We start from the raw sequence: 7,196 nt of genomic DNA on the forward strand, positions 1-7,196 counted from the left end.
AAATTCCCCCAAGACCCCCAATACATATAAAAATATCCCCAAGACCCCCAATACATATCAAAATACAGACTCACCTTGGGTCAAGCTGGGCCCGGTGTCTGCAGGGGTCCTCTGACTGGGGAGGGCCCTGCTGGCCGGTGCTGCAAATATCCCCCGACCTCTGGCAAGGCCCTGCTGCAGGTTGCAGCTGGGCCCCGGCTCTCAGCTGCCTGCAGGACTTTTCCTCTCTCTGTCATACGCCGCCGAGGTTCCACTTTCGGCATGCGCTGGGGCTCTGACGTCAGCGTGTGGCACGCCAGAAACGGGGCAAGCATACTTCCGGTGCACTGACGTCAGAGCCCCATCGTGTGCCGGCAGTGGGAACTCGGCGGCGTGGGACAGAAAGAGAAAAGGTCCTGCAGGCAGCTGAGAGCCGGGGCCCGGCCGCAACCAGCAGCAGAGCCTTGCCACAGGTCGGGGGAAATTTCCAGTGCCTGCCGGCCGGGCCCTCTCCCACCCCCAGCCAGCGGGCCTGGGACACCAGCCCCAGCTGTTCCCCCCATCTCAGCAGCCCTGTCCAAAAACACCAGTTAGATTGATAGCTCTTTGGGGCAGTGACTCCTCTCCCCATAGTTTACTTTTATGTATTCTGCACGTATCCCCAATTGTATTATTCTCTCCTGTTTTTTGTATTGTACAAAATGTCTGTACAACTTTGTATACTGTATGCTGCATATAGGCACTATATACTGTAGATACAAATACAATACTATTTCTTCTTACTGGAACTGCAATATTTCAATGTCTTAAACCAGTTATATATTTTTTTTATTACAAGGCAGATCAAACTTTAATTTCCTTTGCCACTGACTTTTGTTCCAAAACAGTTATCTAATATTATAGTTATTCTGTACAGTGCCCCAGGCGTGGCATTTGAAGTGCTCTTCCAGCACATAAGCCTTTCTTAAGGATAACAAGTGACAGCTTATGCAAGTTGGTTTAGCATATGCTTTATATACAAGTAAGACATTGGGACAAAAAGGGCTTATGTGTAATACTGCACAAGGTCAGCACACGTGTGCTTACTACTCTGCTCTATTATCATGCTTCCCATTGTCTTTTGTTGGTTCATCAACTGTAAGTAACTATTAACAAAGTAATTGTTTGTTTCTGTTCCAACAGCACCCTCAGTAAGGAGATTTATGTGACTACGATGTTGTGTTTCCGCAGAATTACACCTGGATACATCAGATTATTGCAGGTACTGTACGGCTGCATCTTTTCCTTATAGCTGCAGAAGAGTCAGTATTGCCTAATTGAATCTATTTAATTTACATGTTTCCGAAAACAATACAGAAAAAACAAAATGTATATTTTTAAATAATATACAAACTCGATTTAACCAAAGTTGCACAACTTTTTGGCAGGAAAAAAAAAGTTGTCATGACTGAACACTGAAGTCTAGATCCAGTACTGTAGGAAATTAGTTGCAAGCACAATGATAAATAACTTGATAGCATCATACTCTACCGTTATATGTATCATGTAAATTGATGTGGGAATAAGATAATTGGAACAATTTTACTAAATTGTAACGAAGCTTAAAAAATAATTGTAGCTTATTACCAACATACAAATGTGTTTTAGAAAAGTAAATGAAGAATAAGACGAGGACTGTATCTCATTTACCGTAGGTGTATATCAATTACATCTACAACCCATCTAATTCGCAACATATAATTGGAGTTGTAACATTATCTTTACCATTTGTAGCAATTGTTTCATGATGTAAGATTTGTTGAATCCTATTGCACATACAGTATGGTTTCAAATGCCTAGCAGTGAAGAACATTTAACAGTATATGGAACACCAAGTGCTTTCACCGTTGGTTAGTGAGGTGCTCACACTTGGGTGAGGCATGAATGATGAAGCAGGTGCAAAGTTGTAGGGAAAAGGGCTCATTTATTATAGCAATTTTTCAGAAATAAAAATTAGGCGGATGTGTATAAAATGTTTTAATTAATATTGCACCTAAACGGAAAATTACTGCAAATTTTCACAGCAAAGTATTTCATAAGGATGAAAAAAAACAATTGTTACTTAATATTTTTGGGCTGTGTAAGTGGGAATGAGCTTTAATATGCACATCTTCGAATGGTGGTAGCATTGGTGGTATTAGACATCGGAACAGGGTTGAGATGTGGGGAATCTGCACATACTGTAGAGTTTTGTAAGAAAGCGTTTTTTTAACGACATTACAAAAAAACAACTGCAAATATTTTCACATGCAAATTAAAAATCATGTAGTCTGCCAATCTGTAAAATTGATTTATTGAACCTTAATTTATTAAAGGCACAACGCACTTAAAGCAAAAAAAAAAAAACGAAAATATTGGATCTCCATGGGTAATATTTTGAACACAAATATATTAAGAAAGGCAAAAGAGGTGATAAAACATTTCATCTCAATTTACATTTTCCAGCAAAAGATCTTATTATTTTTTTTTAATGCATTTTATAGGAGCCCTATTAATAACTAATCAGGATGGGATGATGCACCTATTGCCTACTGTATCTTGGAGACTTTTACTTTCACTTACATAATTACACACATACTGTAAATATAATGCATTAATGAGGTGATATTGAAATACAATTTTTAAAACATCCCAACAATATTAATTATAGAAAGCTGTTGTAGGATTCCCCATCAAGCATACGATCAAGATTAAAAGCAAATAAAACCAGTAGAGTACTGTAAGCGAGATTGCATCTATATCTGAGGGGGAAAAAACTTCACAGGGGTTTTCTTTAGAAGTGGACTCGTACAAAACCCTCACATCGTAAATTCATATTATAACTCGTTGTAAATCATAATTATCAATACTATTCTGCAGTCCACAGGGAATATATTATGTATTGCCTTTGGTTTACTTTTTATCACCTTCTAATCTTTGATTAGTTGTTCAACTAGAGTATGACTGCTAGAGAAGATAATATTTAGGAATCACTGATCTTTTTGAGTGTATTACTGCGCTGATATCCAGGAAAAGGGAAAACAATTGTCCTTACTTTTAGTTCAGACTTTGATAAAGTATCATTTTTATTTAATAAGGTCTAATTGGTGCAAAATTGATGCGAAAAAAAATAAAACACACACAAAGACTGTGACATGTACCTCTTTTACTGAAGCTTTTTTCTTTAGTAAATGCGGTTCGCCAGTATTACACTAGTTCTGCTTCATGGAGATTTTGATATATGCCACTGCTAAAAAGGTCCCTAGGAGTATTCAAGTTTACGTTTATTAATTAGGTTTCTATAGATTTCTCATGCTGCCAACTAAATTATGTGACTACAGAAATTCCATCACTGAACATGTTCCTCCTCAATCATTGTGATTCCTTAAGGTTTAACAACTGGTGTCACTTCTTGGTTGTAACTGACGGTATAAAAAATTATTTTAAATTTATTTCATGTTAAAGTAGTTTAAATTCTAGATAATATAAAGACTTATTACAGTAAGATCCAAAATAAAGATGTGCGCTCACCTGTGGGATCAACCAACAAACAGACATACAAACATAAAACACAAACAGCGGGGGAAGGGAAGAAAAGAAAAAAACAACAATAGTGTAATATGTGTAAAATAGATGAGTATATTTAGCAGTAAGTCGGTATTGCACTCATACCCTCTGGCTGCATCACTAGCCAGGTCAGGTTTTTCCCAGGTCTATTTATTACCAGGACGTGACAGACGTCTAGTGCCTAAGATCTTTATCCTGTGGCCGACCAGCCATTGCATACTTAGTGACTGGTCTTATACAGTGATGTTTTATTTCATGCCATCTTTCTAAGTTATGTGTCCCCATTCTTTTTACCATTTCTATTTTAATAAATAATATTTTTAGTTACCGTTCACTTTCTCTACCTTTACCATTGGGGACTCTTACCTGGTCTCAAGTTGACTAGAGCCAGCAGTCGAATATCCGACTTTATATGGACTATCCTCTAACCTAGCTAGTACACCAGGAGGTACTACTACAGATGTAACGACATCAACTACTAGGTACTATCTGCCACCCAGCCTATCCATCACTGACTACACTACTGTAATTTTCCGAGGCATATGAGTGCATGCTATTGGGGCTACCATGTCATCTCCCCTTCTAGGAGAGCGTCTGTCGACAGGACCTCTTACTCTTATGCCCCAGAAATAGACAGACTGAGTCACTACAACCCCACAAGATATATTGATCTATTTTATACATATTACAATATTGTTTTATTCTTCTTTTCCCCCCTCCTCGTTTTTATGTGTTTTTATGTCTCTTTGTTGGTTAATCACACAGGTTTGTATACGTCTTTATTTTGGATGTTTCCCAAACCTGTAGAAAGGCTTGTCAGATTAGCTGCACCTGATTAATAGATATGTAACACTGGTATAGATATGTAGATATTTATTTGAATATATGTTAGATATTTAGTTGCACACAGAAGTTTACTACTTTGTATAATTGTAGTAGTGCCTGGAGGCATTTAGATACATCCTTATTAAAGTAAGATGTAATGTAATAAGGGCTAAATGTAAACCGTTAACCACCAAAAACATTCTTCTTGTCCAAGGATTCAAAGGCAGGGTCATTGTTTTCAGATGAGCCACTCCAGGGCACCAACATGAGTGCTTTACTTGATCAAATTAAACTTACACTGTAGTATACAGAGCTCTCCAAACTTCACAGGTCTCTTCGGAAACACTTGAAGATACCTGTGAGATTTCAAAAGCTCTTTACACTGTAATTTCATCGATGAAGAACACTCATGTTTGTCCTTTAAAAGGCAGAGTATCAGAACCTAGATCAAATGTACATTGGACGTTGTAGAAGATGAGTGCAGAGGTATGACCAGGGAGACATATATTGGGGAAAATAAACCTTGGCTTTTGTTTAGCCCATATCTTCAAACAATACAGCTTTATTGCAGCATACAAATAAACAAACAGCCTATCCCTTTGTAAGGGCTGCCTCACTCTCCCAGTCCCTACCTGCAGGGCTGGAAGGATAGGCCTCTTACCAGCCTCTGACCCAGAGACCAAAGAGGTATCTGTTATCAGGGGTTCTTTCCGTGTCTGGGTTGGTGTCCGTGGGGAGTACCGTCTATTGGGTTCTAGTGACCGCTGTGTCCTGGAATAGGGAGGCTGGATCCCTCTCTGTCAGCCCACACCTTCCATGTGATAGAGTGAAGCCCTGCAGTTAAAGCAGGAGACTTTTCTACCTGTCTGATTAGCCAGGTGGAAACTGATTAACTGTCTATAGCTGCAATTAACCAGCTCCCTGCTGGACTCATCAGACCAATACAGGCTTATATTGAAGACCTTTTAGACAGGGGCATATAGATGTTCTATTATTAACCAACACAAATCCCAATAGTGTCTAACATTTTCATAGAACCATAGGAAATGCAACCTGGGCATTTACGAAAGTGTTTTGAAGGATAGAAATTCATATTCTTATAGGTAATCACCAGGAAAGGCAGTCACCAGCCTGCTTGATAACACCAATATAAAAATAGTGACTTTTTAGTACAGAATGTAGGTACCATTTTATCGCTGTTTCCGTAACCGGGGCAAGCTCTGGCGCTGGAGGATTAACACTGCTCGGGTTCGATCCGGAAGCATGAATCGCCCACAAAGTGACCACAGCAAACACTTTCTCCGGAGCTGTGACTTTTTTGCTTTAACAGCCGCGGCTCTAAAGACGTAAGTCTTCCTACATCTGTATGTTCATTTTTGTAGCGCCAGCTTGAAAAAGCAGAGTTTACAGTACATGCAAATATGTCCATTCATTTTCAGAAGATGGTAAAGCCTTATCTTCTCTTGTGCACCTTGTTGGATATTATATAAAATGTGCAGGCTTAAAATAAGTGAAATTACAGGTGTAGGTACCAGAGCTGTTCAAATTATTATTTACATAAATTAAGTACTAAATTAATGTTCAGTCTTGCTTTCTTTTATAGAAAAAAAAATGTGGGGGGGGGGAGAGAGAGAGAGAGAGGGGAGGAGGGACGGGGAGCGGGGGAGGGCGGGGGGATGGGGGGAGGGGGGAGGAGAGGAGGGAAGGGGAGAGGAGAGGAGAAAGGGAGGAGACGAGAGGGGATGGGAGGGAGAGGCTATTTCCTCAGGTACTGTATATTCCTCTCTCATCCTCCTTTTCACCCTCTCTCCCTCCTTTTCAACCTTTCACCCCCCATCCCTATTACACAGTTTAATAAAGATGCATCTTTTAGATCTGGCGTTTTCAAATGCAGATTTAAAAAAAAAAAAAAAAAGAACTTTTCAAGCTTCTTCCTGATGACAAGTGGGGCCTAATAGAATAAAAAAAATGTTAGCATGCATTAAATATATATGTACCTTCAATTGCATTGTCATTTATTCATAGTACGTTATATATTTCCAGAAGCAGCCATTTAAACAATGTAATATCTTTTTTCTTAGATACAAGCTGCTGGTAAAATAAGTATCAATACAGCAGACATAGTAATGCAGCGCTCAGCCGTCCTACTCGGAATAGCTGGGGCCTGGATATCCTGCTACAGCTCTCATCAGATGACTAAAGGAGAAAAAAAAGTGATGGACTCATAAATTGGATTGCAAAGCCCAACATGCTGTATTCTTTTATATAAAGATTTTACCTTGTATAACTGTCTTACATTATGATGTGAATGTCATTATTTATCTTGATAAATTCCACATTGCTCGGTTATATAACAAACACAGCAGTAGCGCACTTTGAATGAACATACAGTATGAAATGGCCATGGAAGATTCTTGATAACAAGAAATATATGTAATTTATTATCTTGTAAGTATTAAAGCCCAGAAAAGCCTTTCACTTTTATTAATTTTTATATTTATGTATTTTCCATGTGCAATCTCTTCTGGTTTATATACCAGGTGTAATGTATATGAATCAGAAGTAGCTGCATCAGAAATATGCGTACAAAATATTGTTTTAAATGATGGTGTATTACAGCACTTTCACTTTGTGGCCATACAGATAAACAAATGTATGGTCAAACATATTTGGATAATGATGGGGCTAATTAGCAATAGGTTCTAAACTTCACATAAAAAACAGTGTACTTTTTCACTGATTGCTATTCAAATGAGTTGAAACAAATTTGGTTTTCTGCCTGTGTCAGACGAAATATCATCTTTGGC

At 38.5% G+C, this 7,196-nt stretch overlaps 1 long non-coding RNA gene across 1 annotated transcript; it reads left to right on the forward strand.

Moving 5' to 3' along the window:
- Positions 1 to 1,009: 1,009 nt before the first annotated feature.
- Positions 1,010 to 6,684, forward strand: LOC142492147 (uncharacterized). The gene is made up of 3 exons (XR_012800777.1): positions 1,010 to 1,045; positions 1,162 to 1,240; positions 6,471 to 6,684. It is a non-coding gene; the product is annotated as an uncharacterized LOC142492147 (long non-coding RNA).
- The last annotated feature ends 512 nt before the right edge of the window (positions 6,685 to 7,196 follow it).

This window comes from Ascaphus truei, chromosome 4, assembly GCF_040206685.1.
Source record: "Ascaphus truei isolate aAscTru1 chromosome 4, aAscTru1.hap1, whole genome shotgun sequence".
In the NCBI taxonomy this organism is placed as follows: Eukaryota; Metazoa; Chordata; class Amphibia; order Anura; family Ascaphidae; genus Ascaphus; species Ascaphus truei.